Source organism: Acromyrmex echinatior, chromosome 12, assembly GCF_024713525.1.
Source record: "Acromyrmex echinatior isolate Ae372 chromosome 12, ASM2471352v2, whole genome shotgun sequence".
In the NCBI taxonomy this organism is placed as follows: domain Eukaryota; kingdom Metazoa; phylum Arthropoda; class Insecta; order Hymenoptera; family Formicidae; genus Acromyrmex; species Acromyrmex echinatior.
The window spans coordinates 12,003,036-12,025,995 of record NC_141863.1 but is presented as its reverse complement, the minus strand read 5'-3'; the positions used below and the strand labels follow the sequence as shown (position 1 = coordinate 12,025,995).

General features: G+C 33.9%; 1 long non-coding RNA gene and 1 pseudogene across 1 annotated transcript; both read right to left on the bottom strand.

Annotated features, from left to right (window-relative positions):
• Positions 1 to 523: 523 nt before the first annotated feature.
• On the bottom strand, positions 524 to 6,725 carry LOC147907917 (uncharacterized). Its single transcript, XR_015546947.1, has 3 exons — positions 2,830 to 6,725; positions 2,589 to 2,752; positions 524 to 992 (listed from the first exon to the last, which is right to left on the bottom strand). It is a non-coding gene; the product is annotated as an uncharacterized LOC147907917 (long non-coding RNA).
• Positions 6,726 to 16,780: 10,055 nt separating this feature from the next.
• On the bottom strand, positions 16,781 to 21,075 carry LOC147907916 (uncharacterized; annotated as a pseudogene).
• Between the last annotated feature and the right edge of the window lie 1,885 nt (positions 21,076 to 22,960).

The window sequence follows — 22,960 nt, the reverse complement described above, 5'->3', positions numbered from 1 at the left end:
AGGTACTTTTTCATGCTGACGTTCGACGCTCATTTTCAGCGTCAAGATAAATCGTATAGTCAAAATTGATGCTTGATATTCATCAATTTCTGTTACATGATTTATTTTGACCAAAAATGAGCGTCGGACCTCGGCCTGAAAAGACACCTTTATACATTTAGATCCAGTGAAGAATAAGGGCAAAATCATATTAGTTAAGCGGGTAAGATGTTTTTTTTGTTCGGAACGGCTACGCCGTCCGGAACTAATAAGCACTAGTCTATACACCCCACTGTCTACATGACAGATTTTCTACACTTCAACAATTAGAATTATAGAAGCGACACTTTTTTTTGCCAGATTTTTTCATTTCATGAACGCAAAAACGCATTGAATAAATCTAATTTCATCATGAAATGAAAAAATCTGGCAAAAAAAAGTGTCGCTTCTATAATTCTAATTGTTGAAGTGTAGAAAATCTGTCATGTAGGCGGTGGGGTGTATAGACTAGTGCTTATTGGTTCCGGACGGCGTAGCCGTTTCGAACAAAAAAAAACATCTTACCCGCTTAACTGCCTAGAAGTTACAGCTGCCAGATGTGGCGATTTATCGCCAAATCGATTTTTGACTTGGTCGGGCTAGAGAGCCTACAATCAGAGTGACGCCATACGTATTATATACGGGTATCACTTGTGATTGGTCTGCCATGTTTTAGCCATTCCCTCCAGTTTTTAAACGCATTATTTTCTAAATTTTGAATGCTAAAAAATGCTCAAAAATTGTGACAAATTAAAAAATGATAATAAATAAATATTGTAAAATAATAAAACTTTTACATATATTATTTATTATAAAATTTCATTTATTTTGTACTATTGCAATAGTGTATAATACATTTTGTAATATTGCACATTACTTTATACAAAACGTTATTTATTGTACATTATTTGCGCTATTAAATGCGCTAGTTTATTATCCATTCTCTGTTCCTACATTTTAGGAGCAAAATGCATCTGTAATAATATAAAAGAAATCAAAAATTCAAAAAAATATAATATTATATATGTATATACCATTTCATAAAATATTATATATTAAATATCGTAATTATCATATTATTTGATTTAGACTCACAATGCAATGATATATAATTGAAAAGATTACGACAAAAAGAGAAAGAATTAAATTCGTAATCAATGTGATGCCTATACATATACACTTATCGTGTCTTCAGATATTATAATTAATCTGTATATATTTTATGTTACATTTTTATTTTAATATTTTAAATATTAGGTGTTGGAATTAATTCGTAGCGTTTTACAAGAGATGGCACAAGCAGTACACTATTTCGTTGTTACCTATAGTTCTGTATACATTGTAAACATCTATCATAGGACGTCATTTGCCGTACATAACCTTTCTTGAAATCATAAATAACAATACTGTATAATTCATTGAATATGTCAAAATTTGTGCCAGATAAAGTGTTTTTGCGGGGAGTTTTGCTTCATTACTTTAATATGAACAAAAGTGCAGCTGAAGCTCATCGTATTTTAGTGGATGTGTATAGTGAACATGCTCTGGCTGAGCAAACGTGTAGGAAGTGGTTTGCACGTTTTAAAGCTGGTGATTTCGACTTGGATGACAAGGAGCGACCTGGTCAGCCGAAAAAATTTGAAGATAACGATTTGCAGGCACTGCTCAATGAAAACTCATGTCAAACACTTAAAGAATTATCTACGTCATTGGAAGTTGACTTCTCAACAATAGGAAAACGTCTTAAAAGTTTGGGCATGATCCAGAAGGAAGGACATTGGGTCCCATATGAATTGAAACCAAGGAATATTGAGAGACGTTTTCTCACGTGCGAACTGCTGCTTCAACGGCAGAAAAGAAAAGGTTTTTTGCATCGGATTGTTACCGGTGACGAAAAGTGGATCCATTATGACAATCCAAAGCGCAGAAAGTCATGGGTTAAGCCCGGCGAACCATCAACATCAGTGGCAAAGCCCAATATCCATGGCTCAAAGCTCCTGCTCTGTATTTGGTGGGATCAGAAGGGTGTCATATACTACGAACTGCTAAAACCGCATGAAACCGTTACTGGAGATCTCTACCGACGGCAACTGATGCGCTTGAGCCGTGCATTGAAGCAAAAACGGTCGGAATACTTCGAAAGACACGATAAAGTCATCTTGCTGCACGACAATGCTCGCCCACACGTTGCAAAACCGGTAAAAACATACCTGGAAACACTTAAATGGGAAGTGCTACCGCACCCGCCGTATTCTTCTGATATTGCACCTAGCGACTACCACTTGTTTCGATCATTAGCTCATAGCTTGTGCGAGCAGAAGTTCACATCTTACGAAGATTGTACAAAATGGTTCGACTCCTGGATTTCATCTAAAGATGAACAGTTCTTCCGACGCGGTATTCATTCACTGCCCGAAAGATGGTCAAAAGTAGTAGAAAGTGATGGGAAGTACTTTCATTAATGTATTTTTTAATGCTCATGTGAAATAAATAACATTCTTTCATTAAAAAAACGCTACGAATTAATTCCAACACCTAATACATTATTTATAAAGAATAAATTACTTTACCTCATATACAGATGAATTTTTTGACGGTGTCCAATTTTTATATTTGCCATTTATACTCTTTAATCAATTCATTCGGCGTTCTGTGTCTTTCGGAATTATTTTCATAATATATCCTTTTTTTTAATGAATTGTTACAAAACGGTATTGTACATCCAACCATATTTCTAAAATAATTTCAATAATTTTATTTTTATCAATATATCTTTACGTATCTATGTCGTTCAATGCTGTTGCACCTAACTCTAAAATTGACAGTCTGTTGGATAGACTGAGACCGTATATCTCCTTCTCGCAGAATTTCGCTAAAATGACGTCATCTCTCGTATGGCCATTCTGATTATAGGCTCTCTAGGTTGGGCGACTTTATTTTCGAATTTGGCGACTGATATTTCCGATTTTGGCGTCTTTGGTGATTCTCTTTCTCTCTCTCTCTTTCTTTCTCTTTTCGTTTCCAAAAAATGCTGGAAAATTTTTTGATGCGCTGATTGATGGCTACGGGGCTGAATTCAGGAATTACGCTTAGATGACTCTAGGGTGCATTTTTGCTATAGTATACGTAACGTAACCTACAGCTTAAAGTTTGTTTGCATGCAACATATTCCAATATGTTCCTATTATAGCTCATACTCCAACGCGCTTTTGATAGAGTGAATAGGAACTATGATAGGAGCATGTTGGAGCATGTTGGAGCTTACGACGCAAACAAATCTTTAAGGGTCGATTGTTCCACTTTGTGATAAATTTTACTTGTGGGTAAATAGCAAGATTACCCAATCATATGCGTGGATTGCCAGATTTATTTCACGGGTAAAATTTATCAAAAGGTGGAACAACCGGCACTAAATTCGCAAACAATGGAGTAATAAGCCTTAAGGAATTGACCAATCACAGTCGATTATTCTTCTCATTTTCAACTGTGATTGGTCAATTTGTTACTCTTATAACCTCATTTACTACTGCTACTGCCATTGTAGACCTCGCATTAAGTTTAAAGCCTATTGTACAATGGGCAGTGGATTAAGAAGTAGGCGTAGAAATCAATCAATCATAGTCGAATGTGAGAAGGATAATCAACTATGATTAGTCGATTTCTACTCCATTGTGTTTACGGACTAAAGGCTGTATTTTAAAATTGACTGCCAGTACTGAAAATCTATAGTGCACGTGATTGTAGCATTTTCAGTGCTGGCAGTAAATTTGGAATACAGAGTTATCTGGGCGTAATTCTTGAACGCTGCCATGATTGCTCAGTGAATATTGAAATTTCGCGGGCGTTGAAATTGTTGAGAATCGTGAATCGTGAGCCGTTGCGGTTGCTGCGTATCTAGAGAATTCCGATCTGAGAATTGTTCAATTATTCCTCAAATTTATATTGTGTTTCATATGGAAAATGAAATAATTCCGATCGAAAATCCATTCCAAAAACAGTTTTACAAATCCATAATATGTTATATAATATGTAATATCCTATTTCTATTGTGTTCACTGCTTCTGGTTGCAAGTCACAGTACAATGTCTTCATATTTATATTTAACAGAAAAATCAGGTAATGATATAATAATAGCTCTTTTGCAATTGTTTTTACATACTTGTTTTTACATCTCGTCTACGCGTGATACAGATTACTAAAGCCATCTATTGGAAAAATAATGAATTTCTTTTTACTACACCTAATATATATAAAACTATTGAAATCCTTCCGTGCAGAATCCAAAATTGGTCATCATTAATATCAACTAAAAATTTAGAGAAGCAGCATAAAATTACGCATTTAGCAATATTAAAGATCAAGAAAAAAGCAAAATAAGAGATTTAAATCTTTCTGTCTACATAGCATGTCATTCCAGTTTAAGAAGTATTGATCATCTCAGTAACATTTTTAATTCTTTTAAACTTCAAAATTTTAAGTTAGAATTGCACCGAACAAAATGCAGTAATTTAATTAAATATGTTATTGCTCCAAATTTCTTAAAAAACCTCGTTGAAGATGTTGCCTTTGGTGGTGATATGCCTTTTTCATTGATCGTCGATGAATCCACCAATGTGGCAGTATTTAAATATTTTTGCTTATGCACCAAATATTTTAGTATCAGTAAAAATAAAATTATTACTAATTATTTAGGCATTGTAAAGATCAATAAAGCAGATGCAGAAACTTTATACAAAGTTCTTGTCGATTTTTGTAACAAGAATATTTTTGTAAAGTCTGAATTTGACCAATGTTATTGGTTCGGGAACAGATGATGGCTCTAATTTGTATGGGTGCAATCATTCTTTGTATACGATTTTGAAGTCGTCCGTTCCCAAACTGTACCCTGGTAAAAAAATGTTTCTGAAAACTTCGTTGAAAATATCTGAAATCATTTTTTAGAGATTTTTTGTGACATTCAGAGATTTTTTCAAAGAAATTGAGGGATTATCAGGGAATTATTCGAAAGTCATCTCCAAGTGTCTAAGAGTCTCTGAATTTCGTTAAAACTCGAGAATTCAGTGATGTTTCTGAAGGTAGAATTTTCATACTTTCTCATTTTTCAGAGACTTTCATTGAATTATCCGAAAGTCATCTCCAAGTGTCTAAGAGTCTCTGAATTTCGTTAAAACTCGAGAATTCAGTGATGTTTCTGAAGGTAGAATTTTCATACTTTCTCACTTTTCAGAGACTTTTATTGAATTATCCGAAAGTCATCTCCAAGTGTCTAAAAGTCTCTGAATTTCGCTGAAACTCGAGAATTCAGTGATGTTTCTGAAGATAGAATTTTCATGGTTTCTCACTTTTCAGAGACTTTCAGCAAATTCTCTGCAAATCATTCCCAAATGTCTAAAAGTCGCTCAATTTTGCTGAAATTCGGAAATTCTCTGAAGATAAAATTTTCACGACTTTTCACTTTTCGGAGATTTTCAGCAAATTCTTTGAAAATCATTTCCAAGTGTTTAAAATTCCTCGCATTTCATTATCTCTGAAGATAGAATTTTAATAGTATCTTATTTTTCAAAGGCTTTCAGAGGATTCCTTTGAAAATTATTTTCAAGGGTCTGAATGTTCCTGAATTTCATGCGAATTCAATGATATTTCTGAAACTTAAATAGATATAAATAACACGCTTTATCAGTTGAAGAGATCAGGTGTAATACGTAATGTAGGAGACTTATAATCCAGAGATCCCAGAATCCTATTAGGTAAGTGTGTTTTTCAAAATAATTTCGGGTAAAATCATTACATATATTATATCTTGTATGGAACAATTTCTGTTAAATAAAAAAACAAAATTTATAAGTCTTAAAATATAAATTTTTTTACAAGTATCACATTGAAAATGTGAAAAATTCTAAAAGTCTATGAATATATTAAAAAAAATTTTATGAAAATCTTTAAAAGTCATTGTAATATTCTGACATAAATAAATATCTAAATTAACAAATATCTAAATTTATACTGAAAAATTCTTTGAAAAGCTCTGCAACATGTCCGAAAATATGGACTTTTTCAGAAAAATTTTCGGAGAAATTCAGAGAAATTTTTTCACTAGCACAAGTTGTCAAATGCATTTCCCATGCACTTAACAACTCCGTGTCGAATGCAGCTCAGGAATTTCTTGCAAATATTGACTATCTTTGTAATGAAATTTATAACTGGTTTTCTGTAATCGCCGTGAGAAGGTCAATGTACAAGCTTACATGGGATACAATTAATGAGGAAGATTCGAAAAAACAATTCCATCACTTTGTACAGCAGTCAACAACAAGATGGCTAGTAAGATACAATGTTGTCAGAGTCATTTTGGAACAGTGGTTCAAATTAAAAACGCACTTTAATAGCATCGTAGAAAAAGAAAAATGCTATAAAGCGCGTACTTTAAATCAAATGTTGAACGATGACAACAATTATTTATACTTAAAAATAATTAAAACAATTCTTCATGAATTAAATATTGTTAATTTAACATTTCAAAAAGAAAATGTCGACTTAGGTGGAGCGTATGATGATTTAAAGAATTTAATTATTTTATTAGCTAGAAAAATTGTAAAACTCATTTTTATACAGACAACTTCGAAGAACTTCAAAAAGTCAATAATAATTTAGCTTATTTATCTATAGACGAAGCTGATTTTGGTATAGAATATTATGAAACCACTTGTTTTAAACAATATACAAAGAATTAAAAAAAAAGACATTGAAACACAGGCTTACAATTTTATTAAAAGACTGAGTTTACAATTGATACAGAGATTGCTCATCAACTTGAAATTTTTTCAGCAACTCAAATTTTTATCATATGAAATTTGCTTAAGTCAAAATCGATCTAAGTTTCAAGACTTACTTTTTCTCAAAGAAATAACTAAACCAAATAATCTTGGCATACTCAAGTCTCAGTGGAATAGGTTATTAGGCGCATTGACTGGGCTAAAATCTTCGGAGAAGATATATTAAATGATCGTTATTCATTCTGGCCGTGTGTTCATTTAAAAACGTAGGCGGTAAATATATTTTTAAAGAAATAGTATTATTTGCACTCGGGCTATTATTATTACCATCAAGCAACGCAGTTGTCGGACGTATTTTCTCTATAATGAAATTAAAAATGCGATTAAAACTAAAGCACGTAATAAGATGCTGACTGAAATGCTAGACAGCTTAAGAATACGAATGTACTTTTATGTAAACAATGTATGTTGTTCAAGTTTCATAGTGAGTAAGCCCATGTTAGCTGATTTTAATTCAAAAATAGTTTATCCTAACAAAAGAATATTTGATGACAATAATATAGAAGAGACAAAAATTGAAATATATTACAAGAATTAAGTTTACTTTGTTTTAATTTATCCGATGTATCATCAAAATTTATGCTGCGTAATACAATTATTACAATACTCATGTGATTGTATGCATAGTTAATTATATAATGTGCATTTCATTTAAAAAGGTTATATTACCAAAAATATCTGTTTATATAATGCAATTATAGTATTCACGCTTTTATATGTCAAATTATCAAATATGTTAATTTCGTTTTAAAATATAATATCAAAAGTTTATGTTAATGTAATACAATTATTACTTATTATTAACTGATTGCACAATATGAATTTAAAAGGTTTATTGTAAGAGGTTGTAATAACATTATTAATACTCATCCCTGTCAAAAATTTCTAACAGACCTTTCCAAAAGCCGACTAAGTACGAATAGATTCTTTTAAAAATCTACAATCAACAGAAACGTACAAATTTTTTATTCGCATTTCGTCGGTCTTTGAAATGATCTATTAGAAATTTCCGACAGAGATGCATTCGTGCATATAAATTTTGTTGTATGTGTTCTTATTTTAAAAGATTACTTTGCAATAAGGTTATAATAAATTTGTAATAAATTGAATATTACTGTTTAATGTCAAAGTTTGTTTCGATTAGTAATATCCTACAATTTTATATTCTTTATTTAAATAACCGCCTTAAGTGTAATTACATCAGTTACAGTAATAGGTTGTGGTCAAAGTCTCGCTACAAATGCCTTGAAGCATTTGATGGACCAATTAGAAGAAAGAATTTTACAAACTGACCAATTAAAAAACGCTTCAAAGCGTTTGCAGCATCACGTTGACCATACCCATAAATATAAATTCCTGAAATGTGGCGATTTTATAGGCGAAAAATCACCAAAATCTAATGATTTTGTTAGTGAAAATTCACCAATAAATGGCGACTTTTGGCTATGAAAAGCTAGGTGGCAATATTAGCCCTGGTTCATCTGACAATTCTAGTTGCAGCCTAAAAGTAAAAAGACCACCCTAAAAAGACTATTCTTACATCTCACTGTCTTCATGAGTTAGAAATATTCCAAACGGATACTGTCTACGCTGTAATGTTTAAGCGGTTAGGCCCCAAGCGGGTAGGATGTATTATTTTTTTTTCGGCTACGTCGCCCTGAACCAATAAGCACTAGTCTATACACCCCACTGTCTACATGACAGATTTTCTAACCTCGACAACAACAGTATCATTATAGAAGTCGTACGCCCCTTTGCAGGGAGGAGGGGTGAGAGTCGGGAGTGAAAGTCGCGAGCGAGAGTCGCTTCGTGTAAAAAGTCGAAATCCATGTGAAACAGTACAATTATAGACAGTACAATCATTTTGTTTCTGTGATAGATTCTTAACCTGAATAGTCGTGAACTTTAATTCTTAATATCTCTGTTCGTGGAACAGAGTGACATTTTTTTTGCCAGATTTTTTTGTTTCATGCAAAAACACGTTGAATAAGTCTACTTTCATCAAAATCGGTAAGTAGAACACAATTTTAGGCAATTACCCGCATTTCTCATAATACGTAATGCATAAGAAATTGAATCAATCAAAGTTCAATTGAACAAATCAATCCATCGTTTGCCTTCCTTTCCATGAAATAAAAAACCATGATTGCTTGAATTTCTAATGCTTTATGTGTTATGCAAAAGTTTGTTCCCCGCTTTAGGTTTATTCGACTTTTTACATTCAGTTTCTTCGCTTTCTGTCTTTTCAGCACCAAATATATATTGTAAGAGACTCCACACAATAAAAAGAACAGGGAACAGAGAATAAAAATTTCAACCTATCAGAAATCATGTATTGTGGAATACACAGTTTCTGTAGGTTGAAATTCTTATTCTCTAGTCTCTGTTTCTTTTATTGTGCAGAGTCCCTAATCATGCTTGCGAGCGATGGCACAACTTCGTCGCGTGCTCTTTGATCTTCTCTTACTTAAAAGTACTCTTATTTTAGAAAAACATAAGATCTCAACAGCTAGATGAACAAATATCAGAGCTTCTCGCTAAATAATTGGGCGTCAGGCACGAGAGAGTGTGCCACTCTTTCGATAATTTTTAACTTCTACTCGCAATTAAGGCTCCTAGTCGCGACGGTTCTGTTGAAATCGTCACGTCAGAAGTGAGGAATGACACGATAATTTATATTGTATATCATTTTTAAATAAAGACAATTTGGATGAAATGAAATGACGAGATCACTTTAAAATATTTGTAAAAATTGATGAAAACTGTCTTTTCCTCTCTTGATCAATAAATAGTCATAAAACGTAAAGTGAGCTTATATTCGGGCAGAAACAATCCGACAGTTGTTGAACCAAGTAAAATATAATTTTATATTGGGTCATCTAAAAAGTATCCGCGGTACTTTGTCACTAGATATATGACTATCAACACACATCTAGTGACAAAAAACCGCGGATACTTTTTAGATGATCCAATATACATATAAAATTCCAAGATAATTTTAGTTTTCATCGATAATTACAACTTTGATAAGTAGAGGAGACAAGTTACATTTTCACAATTAAACAAATAATAACGAAATGACATGCAACATAAATTTCATATTCAAAACGTCACTTTTCCACGCCTATAAGTTTGGCCATTTATCGTGGTGCGGCATTGTGACATACAAACAAGCCCATGTCCGTGTGCTCGCCTGCGGCGCGCCGAGAGTGAGTGAGACAGCGAGTTCCTTCTCAAGTGACTAGTGAGTCGCTTGTTTCAAGCGACCGAAAATGCTTTCTCGGCAATCTCGGCCGCTCGATGATCTTAGGCATCAATAAGGGGCGGGAGGCTAAATAACATATAAGTTTTAATAAATTGTAGTTGAATAATGTATTCCTCCTATTAATCCAGAATAGTACGAATCATGTTAAAACGCAACAGTTTACGAGATATTTAATTGTTTACGATTTTTCATGCACGTTATATAGTATACCCCTCCTAAATTTGAATAACAAGAAGAGTTCAGTAGAAATAGAATTTTACCGGAAAAAAATTATTTCTAGCATTTCTTTTTACGAAAGTTTTGAAAGGCTATCAGAAAAGAAATGCATATGTTTAAGACTCGAGAATTGTGAAGAAAATATGCGAAAAAAAATCGAATAGTTGCAAAAAGCACGTTTTCTGCTTATAAAACGAAAGATATTGATTGTATGGAAAAAAAATCGATATAAAAAATATAGGTATTTGAAATAACTACAAAATGAAACATGGAACATTAAAATCGATCTATTAACTCAGTAGAAAAAAAATAAACACTGAAAAAGGCCTTTTTTCACTCGCTCTCTGTTCATTAAGATTTAAATCTCAAAGCAAAGTTTTGAAATTTTCGTGTAAATGTAGCCCTCGTAATGACGAAGCTAGCCTGAAATGTTCATTAGTTTTTGCAAAAAGCCATTTGTTCACTAAAAATCTATTTGCGGAAAACTTAATTTCTTCATCTTTGAACAGTTGCACAGTAATTTACAGAGGTGATTTTTTTTCTTCAAAAGTTGCACTATCACGTACACTTAATAACAAAACGATTTTTTTGCAGTTAAACTATCATAAAACGACTTTAAAAAGTGGGTATCTTTTTCTGTACAAAAAATTGAAAATAATTCCGTTAATGTGCATCATATCAAATAGCCGTGTGAAGCATTTGACATCTGACATTTTTCTACGAATTTTAAAAAAAAAAGAAGATTACCCTTCAATTATTAGGAGCCAAGATAACAATTTTTTTTCAAAAAATCACTGTGACTCTAATTTTTAAGATTAAGAGTGTTCCGTCTGGCAAGGAAGAATTTGTCAAGGAAGAATTGAATTTGCTGTTAAAAAATTCTCGAATTTTTTGCTGCCGAAAAAGTTTGTTTAAAATCATTGGAAAGTTGAACAACGCGAGTGAGGCGCAGTGCGCCGGGCCAGTGTTGCCAGATCAAGATTTTCTCTTAAATTTAGGGGATTTTTAGTTGCGTCAGGGGACAAATAGGGAGAAAAATTATTTAGGGTATTTTTTAGAGAATTCAAAAATTTTCAGGAAAGATTATCATAGGTTTTAACAAATGTATGTACAAATATATACATGAAAAAAGGTAGTATTTTGATATTTATTTATTTTTACATAAGGTGTCTACATATATGTTATCAATGATTAAGTTTCCACCGAAGGTCAGAATATAAGAACTGACCAATCATAATCGAGCATTCGCCTGTTATTTGACTGTAACACGAATACGATTGGGGCATGTTTCGCACGCATGCGTAATGGTTGAAAACATATTTTATCAAAAAAAATATTTCAGATTCATTTTGTATAAAAACGCAAAAATTTAATAAATGCGTTTTTGATATATATAAAAATATAATATAAGTAATGTGATTCACAATTTTCTTTTTCTCCCCTCACTACTCCAACAAGTAGCGTAATATAAAAAAGGAACGATCCGAAGGAACAGCTCAGGCTGCTCCTCGCCCTGACTGCAAAATTCACGAAACATTGACATTCCAAGAATGAATCTGGACACGGAGGAAACCCGCAAAACGCATAATCTTTATAATATAAGTAATATTAATAAAATAAAATAATAAAGTAAAATAAAATAAAATAAAATAAATAAAATAAAAAAAAGTAAAAAATTGAAAAATAAAATAATATTAATACAAAAAATATAATATAATATAAAAATATTAGGTGTTGGAATTAATTCGTAGCGTTTTTAATGAAAGAATGTTATTTATTTCACATGAGCATTAAAAAATACATTAATGAAAGTACTTCCCATCACTTGTAAAACGCTACGAATTAATTCCAACACCTAATATAATATAACATTTATATTGATTAAAAACGCATTTATTTTATATAAAAGCGCTTTTCAAATGATCGAGGTAACACAAAATATCCGAAACGAAACGAGGCACATGTCCGATCCGAGTGATCTCACGAATTAAGTTAGATGACACGCTCACTTGTCCAAAATGCGTTTGTTTCACTGAGCATTGGAGCACATGAATGCAACTGCTCCAACTGCCATCTTACCTATGATCCAAGTGCTCTCTGAGTTAATTTGGAGCATGCGATGTGAATAAACCTAAGATATCTATATAATAAGTTTTAAGCTTTGTGTTCACGATGCTAGAAATCAGTCCGAGATCTTGTATAAAGAAAGAATTGACCAATTACTTGATCATGTGACCAAATATAATTGTTCAAATGTAATTTGTTAATTCTTTCTTTGTCCGAAATCTCGAATCGATTTCTAGTATCGCGAATACAGGGCCTTACAGATAAAAATTATGGATAAAAGACAAAAGTTAAGAACTAAATGTCTAATTCACAGCTCGATAAAATATCCAAAACCTTAACATCATTTTCGTTTATTATTTCATATACTGTTTCAGAATTAAATCTCTTCAACACAGTTATTGTGGGTTTAAACTCGAAGTATTCAATATCAAGGGTGCAACGAATATATAAAATTGTCTCACACAACCATCTTAATCGACATTTTGTTACATAATTTATCTTTGATAATATTTACGATAAAAAATGTGCGTTCGAAGCATTTGAGAAGGATAGAATAAGCAATCCGAGAATTAGCTTCAATATATTTCCGAAAATTTTTTATTTCCGTCTGCATCTATAAGCTCGTTGACCTCAATCCAATATTTCTCAGTACAAACAATTTTGGTAACTTCAACTCTGTGAATTCCACTCAGTCACAGTTAAATCAATATTATTGCACAGACTACGTTTGAACTTGCTCACAATATCCGTGATATCAGCTTTTATCTGTGATGATGCGAATTGCGGCGCAAATGTTGATATTTCATGAAATATTTTTATATTATCAGAAATTTTCTTTTGTAATTCCAATATAAGAACAAATAAAATATATTCCAATATAAGAACAAATAAAAAATCTCTGCAACGTTCTTTGATTTGCACAACTGAGTCTTTATGAATGTTGGCACATAAAATGTTAAATTCGTACCCAAAATTGATGCATTCGAGAGACATGCAAAAAAGAAACATGCGTTTGAAATCAAATTCTGCAAGATCATAATGCGATATTTTTTTTAGTTGTGACGGAACGATGACCATTTGGAGAAGTGAATATAAACAATCATTCAAATCTTTAATTTAACCGGATCAGTAAAATCAGATTGAAATAATTTATTTAGCCTCGTGATGTTTTGCAGCGTTGAATTGAGGAAATTCAAGTACAATTTATTTTCGAGCGTTGAGAACATATTATATATTTGAGAAGCTATATAACAGCGTTCCTTATTACTTGTAATTTTAAAATGCAGCTATAGTTCGTCTCATTGATTGAAAATGCCATTAATGACATTAATAGCCTGGAGTCTCACTGACCATCGAGAGTATTTCGATAGTTTAATAATTTTTTTAGGTGCATTATCATTGAGAATACAATAAATTTTTGCATATTTGTTTTGACATTTCTTACTAATAAAGTGTGTTTCGCATGACCATGAAATCGAGATTGGCAAGACTTTACAAGCCTCCTCGACTGCGAGATGTAATGAATAACAAATGCATTTAACCACGATAAGATCTTGATATATTTCGCAATAGCCTCGTTATCGAATGATCTATACTTACGTTTACACTGGCTCCATCAACTAGATCTAAAAGCTTTTCCGTCTTTAGATTCCACTCTTCAATTGCTACAAGATAGTTTCAACAATAGCATCAGAGATACCTGCTGTCATTTCAATCAAGCGATAAAAAGTTGTTACAATCTTTTTCTTTGACTGAAATATCGAATCATGAGGCAGAGGATTTTCGTCACGTTGATCGTCATAGATTCGTCAATAATCAATGAATAAATATGAATTTCTAAGGTCCTTAAGGAGATTTTGTACGATATACGATAGAATATTTTTTTATTAAAGTTGAACATTTCATCCGATATAGCTTTATGTTTCGCAGGATTTCAAAATTCTAATCAAGTTCTTTGATCATAAAAGCAAGATGATCAACGGCCTTTATGAGGAATGTTCTGCCACATAAACAGCAATTTTTAAGCTCAGCTATTTTTCGTTTTTCTGTCACAATCACTTTCGCAAATTTGTTAAGTTTTGATAATTGAACGATATTTCGATTTTTCAGATATGTCTTGTGTTTTCTCGACGCAGCATGTTCGATGAGTCCTTTTTTGTGCGCGATGAGAACTGTACTATAAAAAATGCAAAATGCTTTTTTCGAATTTCCAGCAGGCGACAGTTTTAACCAATCTATATCATTAAAGAATAAGAATAATTTTAAAAAGAATGGACATCACTATTTAAAAAAATAGTATCGCCAAAATTGCATCAAATTTAGATTATATCGATTTTTTTCTATTCTGTAATTATTTATTTAATTAAACTATTGCGAAACTAAACTTCAAAAATTGATTCTAACTCCCAATTTTTTATATACTTTTGTACATACTTTTTATCACTATGAGTTTTTGACATTTTAAATATTGCACATCTAAAGATGATTTTGAATTTTTTGTGCTATGTACGTGTATAATAATCACGTGATTCCAATATAAAAGAAAATGGCGGCGATTTATCGATTTCTATTATCGATTGCACTTGTCATCTTTCTGTTATCTAGGACTACGTTTACACTCACTGGTAAAACCGTTTTAATTAAATTAAAAAAGCCTTGTAAGCGGTGTCTTCAATCGCTTTAACGTATCAAAATTCGATGTTAGCAACTTTAGATATTAAGGTTAATAAATGACAAAGGATATTTCGTCTCAGGTTCCATCAAATTATATAAATATTTTTGATGGAGGTAAAATATACCTGATCGTGTAAACAGGTACCAATACCGGTTTTAACTAAAACGGTTTTTAGTAAAATCATTTTTATCAGTGTGTGTAAACATAGTCTAAGACTCTACTGTTAAGACCGCTGAACGCAATTAATGGCCTAGTTTCCACCGAGGGTTTGAACCGAAAGAAAGAAAGTTTGTCCATTTATTTACCTCTCACTCTACTCGTCTTTCTGTCCACCACCGCCATCAACAGTTTATTGTTACACCCGAGGGAGAGTTCGGCCGATCTTCCGGTTTCGAGATTTTTCCTAACCCGAGATTTTATGTTGGATTAAATTTTCGCGATTTATGTACCGAGGGAGAGGCCTATCTAAATTTATCCAGCTCCGTGATTAGTTAGAGGCGGGTACTATATATTCCGATGATAGTAGTTCCACGGCTGCTCCCCCGTTCTGCCCAGATACGCTATAAATTTCTCTAGTACCTCAGGACACTTTAGACAAATTGCGAGGGTACGCAGAGTGGCCGTTAATATGGAATGCACTACAGAATTCGAAACGATCGGGAAAGCCCAAGTGGATGTAATGTCTTAGAACATCTTGGTAATGCCTCTTTTCGTCTTCTGGCGCGGAAGTGTAACACTCCGGACACTTTATACCGCTCTTCCTGTGTTGAAAGAATAACGATGACACGCAGGATGTACTAAATAACCACTTAGAGCGTGGGTTCACCGTCAAGATTCGAACGTCAATAAATGGACGCGAGCGCGGAAATATCATCCTTTGTGCAACTAGCTGCGATTTGATTTCTTAGAGAAGGGCTATATGATATTTCACTTACCTTACGTTATCCAGCTCTAATTTAGTCGTCGAAGATTCTGAGTAGTAGTTACGATCCACTTCGCGAATAATTAGCAGGTACGATTGCATTCAACTAGCGCTTGATATTATGAATGCTTTTTAAGAAATAGGGTGGGATTTTGTTAAGAGAAATGTGCACACGTACGTTTATTTAAATCAAGTACAAATATATGTATTTGTTCGTGATAGATTACACAAAAGTGACTAAAGTTACTTGTATTAAACTAACAGTTAGATTCGGATCTTATAATAAAAATGGATCTTATGCTAGAATTACTGGGTCAGATAGAGGCCGAATTAAAATTGAAGTTTAAAGCGGAACTTATTACTAAAAATCGAAAAGGGCATGTATTTAGATTTGAAACCAGCGCGGCGGTCGAAAAATAATTGACTGACTCTATATCTACTGATCTATTGCTTATGGGCATTCAAAAAAGTCACCATTGGCTCATGCCATAGGCGGTGGCGGCAGTGGGAGAGGCATTAGATGCAGCTCTGGCGGTTCGGTGTCTGAGTGCGTTATTCAGGCTCGCCAGTGGTGAATATATTTGTAAATTTTGGAAAATATTTTCTGGACAAGTTTTTAGGGTAGCTATGGATGTGACACCTCCCTCCTAAAGATAAAATGTTGTGGATTATGTCCGACGTTTTATTGATTGTCTGATCTAAGAGAAGGGAAAATTTAACACACACTGTTCTTAAATCTATCGTAAATGCTTGACTTAGCGCATTTACTTAACCTATCGCAGTATTACAATTAGTTTGCTTAGAGCTAGCAATAGTCGCTCACTCATTATCTTTATTGTTTAACATTGCGCGGAGTTCCCTGTAACTCACGGTTTTTTCACTCGCACTTTCGATAGGCACTGGGGCTGTGAGAGTAGGGGGTCGATCTTCTGGTGTAGAACGGATTTTGGGGAGAGGTCCTGTGGCGGCGGGTATGAGAGAGGTCCTGTGATGGCCGGTATGCTTCCTCGTCCTGTTGTCTTGTGGTATCCCTTCCTTTAGGTTCTGCCAGATACAATAACAAGTGTGTGACGGAACTCCAAATAGCCCCGGGTAAATGTAAACTCTACTTGCATATTGAGTGCAGGGCGTAACTATGGATTATTGTGTCCACGATTAATTTTATCAATTTGATGATGATGAAAATTGTCATGATTCCTGCACTTGCTGAGCCGAATGTTATGAATCTCTGCCAGAGGCGTGCCCCCCGCTTTCAGCAATTTTTTCCAGGGATTTCTGGTGGAAGAGATTTGTTATCGAGACGCTTCCTGAAAGTATGTTGTGACCCATTGCTCCTCGTGCCAAGGTGTTCAACATTTGTGGTTTTTCTACCGGGAACATTATATGGTTACGGAGCCTGTTTAGGTCTTTGTTCGAGTAGATCCTATTGGTAGCGAGCGCTGCGGTGTATCTCCACGTTAGTCGTGTCAGCAGTTGAATTATGAGTGGATTCTACCGGGCGCAGCATAAAGCGGAATCAGATCCTATGTATTTTATACATGTTTGGCAGGAGCTCGTTGCAGTCTTTATGTGTTCTTGTCCGCATTAGTATTCTTGATCCAGGTAAAAGAAAAGCCGATTTATTTCCGTAGATTTCAGGTAATTCGGTGAAGCATTCCTCCATATGTCGGATTTTGCATTCCACTGGAACACACTTAATGAAGTGTATGACTTCTCCAGCCACCATGGCCAGGTGTCCAGAGGATTTCATAATGCGGTGCGCCGTTTCGTCTGGCGCAATTCTAAATAGTATAAGTGCATTTTGGAGTATTTGTTTCTCCAAGGCGCATTTTTATTTCGTTATATCCCGGTAAAAGCACATCAGTCCCTGATATGTTTCTTCACATATACAAACTTAGAATTTATGCAACTGATAATATCCAGGTTGTTCATGGAAATTCTTGATCGTATCCTAAAAGCTCGGTCTTGCCATGTTTTCAGGATAAAAAATTTCAGATGTTCCGTCTGCACTAGCGTGTAGCCAGATATTGATTCTGCCCATTTGCGTGAGTGCAAACGTGGTCTCTCTCGTGATGATCGAGTAAATGATAGGTGCCATTTGATTGGTCTTAGGAGTTAGTTTACTCGCTTGCTCTTCATACAAGACGTCGTAATAGCTGAAATAATAACTAACGGGCGGTGACCAAAAGTCTCACCTCCGTCGGTGTCAAGACACTCTCTGGCCGTGATCTTGCAGTGCAAACCGGAAAGTAAAATGATTTCGTGCGAATTACGGCGGATGGGGGCCTCGAAGTCTCGCAACGTTACCTTAACCGTCGCCTGCACGATGACGCTGTCCCATGTTCCATACGGGTCGCTATACTGAATACCACTGCATCGTCCATCCACGGACGTGTGTCCGGTGAGAGTGACGTTCCGAAATAAAGGAGTTATTCGATGCCAAAAATATAATATAATCATCTCTTCCTCCTAGGTCAATTGTATCGATTTCGTGAATTCTTCGGCAGTTGCTAGCTGCTGTTTTTTGCAAGTACACTCTCCTCTCGCCATATATTATCGACACATGAGAGTGCATCTCGTAATAGTATATTATGCGATCTTGCATTGGATTACTCTGGTCTTGTCTATATTATGATCTATATGCGACCTCAATCTTGCACTGGATTACTCTGGTCCTGTCAAAATCCGAGAGCTGGAATAGCTGGACGTGGATATTCTCGATGACGGACTCGATGTCTTCCAGATTACAGTTCCCTATATCTAGCAGGGATAAAGACATAATATTGAGACCGTGACCCCCGTAGTCGTAACCTATCAGCCCTTTCGCTGGTGGGGTGAGGAGCGCGGTGACGATGCTAAAAATGATTGTCCGTTCGTCCATTCTTGGACTCGTCCATTCTTGGATGCAGCAGTTACTAAACTATTAGCGATTATCTTTGTATTAACTTCCTCTACTGGATCCGGGGGGCGTCTTCATCAGGGAGGTGCACTCCACGCTCTCCGATATAGCGTAATTTCTTTAATTTGTCACTATGTATTATGCAAGTCCTATTGCTATTTATCGCTATCTTAATATTATTGTTCATTAAAATTTTTAAAATTTCAAAATTTGTTGCGGCCCGGTATATTGATCGGCAAGTTTCCCTTTCACGGGTTCCTTTAGTAAATAAACTTGATCGCCGCGTTTAAACATTCGAGGATTCGTTCTCTTATCATAATAATGTTTCGACCGTTGTTTTGCATGAGTGAGATTTTCGTGAGCGATTTCCTGCAAGTCGCGGAATCAGTTGAACAGTGAGATTAAATAATTCGCGTATGTGATATTCAAATCGCTTGATAGAACTGGGTCGCTCGTTGGTATTCGAGCCGTCTTACCAAACTTAGTTGTTATAAACTTCGTGTACGCTCGCGTTATACGAAAACGTTATCAACCTCAAATGTTCATCCCACTCATTGTCTCGATCTACATACTGTTTAAGATATTCCCAAAAGTACATGGTGACTTCTCTCGAGCCGTTTGATTGGGGATGATACGCGATAGATATTTTAAATTGTGTTATTCGAAATTTGCATGCTATCGCGCGCATGAGGGCGCTCATAAAATTTGATCCCTGATCCGTGAGAACGGCTTTAGGTGTGCCATAAATACAGATAAAATCGCTCATGAATGCGTTGGAGACATCAATAGCCGTTGCTTGACGCGCAAATATGTCTTTGTAATACCTTTATGTCCGCCCGCTGCGGAATTATATTGTAGCATTCGCTGATTCGTGGGCGATCGACTGGAGGTGTCATGATTTGGTTGGTGCAAATTGAGATTTTTACATCATGATCATGAAATGTATCGTCTAAGATATCTCTGATTCTATGCCATGCCAGTCCATTAATATCGCCTTTACAAAGGGACCGATGGTAAAGCGAGCTCGCTGACTACGTCTAACAGCGACGAGATTGCTTCCACCATCAGTTGCCTTCCTGTCCTTCAATATCTGCTCGCCAATTATTAATATGATAATGTATCGATTCTTGTCGCTGATTAATTTCGCGCGCCCAAGAGTGTTTTTTGAGGCGTTTTTTGATTCGCAGGAGTCGCCCTCCGTGAGTATGCGCGCTCCCTCTTCGCAAAGTTCGCCCATCTGTGTGGTGGAAATTATAAGATTGTCTTTCCTCGTAAGGAAATTGTCAGCAAGTAAATAATTAGCAAGTACGATCGCGCTTGATCAATAGCTATCAACTAGCGCTTGATATTTTTTTAAGAATGTTTTTTAAGAAATAGGGAGTTTGTTAAGAGAAATGTGCACATGTACGTTCATTTAAACTAAGTACAAATATATGTATTTGTTCGTACAAAATTACTGACTAAAATTATTTGTATTAAACTAACAGTTAGATTCGGATCTTATAATAAAAATGGATCTTACGCTAGAATTACTGGGTCAGATAGAGGCCGAATTAAAATTAGAGTTTGAGGCAGAACTTATTACTAGAAATCGAAAAGGGCCGCATATTTAGATTTGAAACTGCGCGGCGGTCGAAAAATAACTGATTGACTCTACTGCTCTATTGTCCATGGGCATTTGGAAAAGTCCCCCACCCTCGGTTCATGCCATAAGCGATAGCGGGAGTAGGAGAGGCGTCAGATGCGGCTTTAGCGATTCGGTGTCCGGGGTCCGGGTGCGTTACTCAGGCTCGCCAGTGATGAATATACTTGTGAATTTTGAAAAAATATTTTCTGAACAAATTTTTAGGGTAGCTACGGATTGTGACATTATTCTAGATGTCAATAGCGTTCACGGATCCACTCGGCAACAGTTGAGTTTGCTGAACACGACCAATGGCGTTGAATCAAGTGATTTAGCCAGCCAATTAGACCATTTCCTCCACCTTCTGCCTTTCTGATTTATTCAGAACTTTAGTATACACTGGCGCATAAAAGTTGTCATACACAATTGTCGTAAAAATGTATATAATAATATAAATACAAATACAGGTTAAATCGTAAGAAATCTTCAATATAATCAATGGTATTAGGTCTGTTCTTTTTAGTTGAAGTTCTTGCAGTTGATTTTCGTTTTTACACTCATTCATTTTAAGATGTCACGAATCAGAGGGCCGTCTTAAGATATTATTTAAGCATTTTAAGACATTACTTAAAGCTAGTTCTACATTAATCGCAGCGCAGCGTCGCACGCGTATTGTAAGAGCGTTGCGATCCAATGCATGGTGTCAATATATAGGTGAAGCATTTGATAAACAAGAATAAGATGATCTGCTAAAAATTATTACTCTTCAAAAAAAAAATGAATGTATCTAATGAAAAATTAAAACCCAGATGCTACAATCTTAATTAATCAAGTTTTATCAAATTAAAAAGTATAACACAAATGGTACTGTTTCTTATTATTTATACAAATTTATCGTTTTAAAAAAAGATAAAAAAAAGCGCTAAGCATGCGTGCTTTTCGTGAAGAATCATTTGAGCCGGTTTCACCAATGTCAATTACTTAATTGGTCGTGGAACTGACTAATTGTGTTTGTGTTTATTGTTTAGTAGAATTGATCACTTATGGTTGACAGTTAATCACCGATTCGGCTTAAACGAATTAATGAAACTGGAAACTCTTTGTATATACCGAAACTCTTTGTATATAATACTAAGTATCCAACCCAATTAATAGTAGTTTTAATTTTTCTTCAAAGATATTCTTGAACATATTTTTCTTAATCTACCTAAATAATGGCAACTTTTATTCTCTGTCAAAAGTTAATACTCTTTGAAAAAAATTAATGTATCAAATAAAAAATTAAAATCCAGATGCTACAATCTAACTAATCAAGTTAAATTCTATCAAATTAAAAAGTAAAACACAAATGGTATTGTCTCTTGTTATTTACTTAACTCTAATTGTATGTATCATTCGTATAAAAGATTTGATCAACAAAATTGGCGCCAAGTTAAATTCTTCAAAATTTTATATATTATTCGTAAAAAAGATTTGATATTAACAATTGGCGCAAATTAAATTCCATGTAATTCGGATACCAAATTAAATAAATAATGTTAATTTTTATAGGAATGTATCATTCCTATAAAAGATTTGATATTAACTGGCGCCAAGTTAAATCCCATTTCTTTATACCATGCTAAATTAAATAAATAATGAATATTAATCTAATGATATGTATCATTTGTATAAAAAATTGATATCAACAACTGTGGCGCCAAATTAAATTCTACTATCAAAATCAAAAGTAAAACCCAAGTGATACTATTTACTATTATTTATTTAATCCAAATGGTATTATCTTTAATTTTTATGAAATGAAATCTAAGTATACATATATTTTATTGCAGGCTCTTCCTATTCCAATCTAAATGGTTTAATTCCTCTTACATGAAATTATTATATCATAATTCATTCGAAGACATTTTCTCTTTCAACTAAAGTAGTGATTATTTAATTCTCCTTCAAAATATTATACAAAACATTATCACAAATTTGCATAACCTTGCTCAATTTAAGTGTTATCAGAAAAAATTAAAGAGTTAACCATATAAAATGAAAAAATTTAATTTATTATAAATAGAAAAATTTTTCATGTAAAAACATTTGGCGCTGCTAGATCGAGTAATAATAAAAGTAATAATAAAAGTAATTTGAAGTAATAATAAAAATAATAAATTTAATCTGAACTTTATATTAAATAAGAATAAAGTTTACTATTTATTTCTCTTTGATAACGTATGTCTTACAAATTTAAATTTATTTATTTTAGACTTAAACTTAATAGCATTCACAACGTTCATCATAATTTACATGACTCTACAACTTAATCGCATATATATACATGCTGGATACTTTAACTCTCATTGGGAATGCTTTTTATTTTTCTTATTTTTCTAAATATTCATATTTTTAAATATAATTCTAATTTTTCTTATCAATATGCTACTTGTTTTTGTT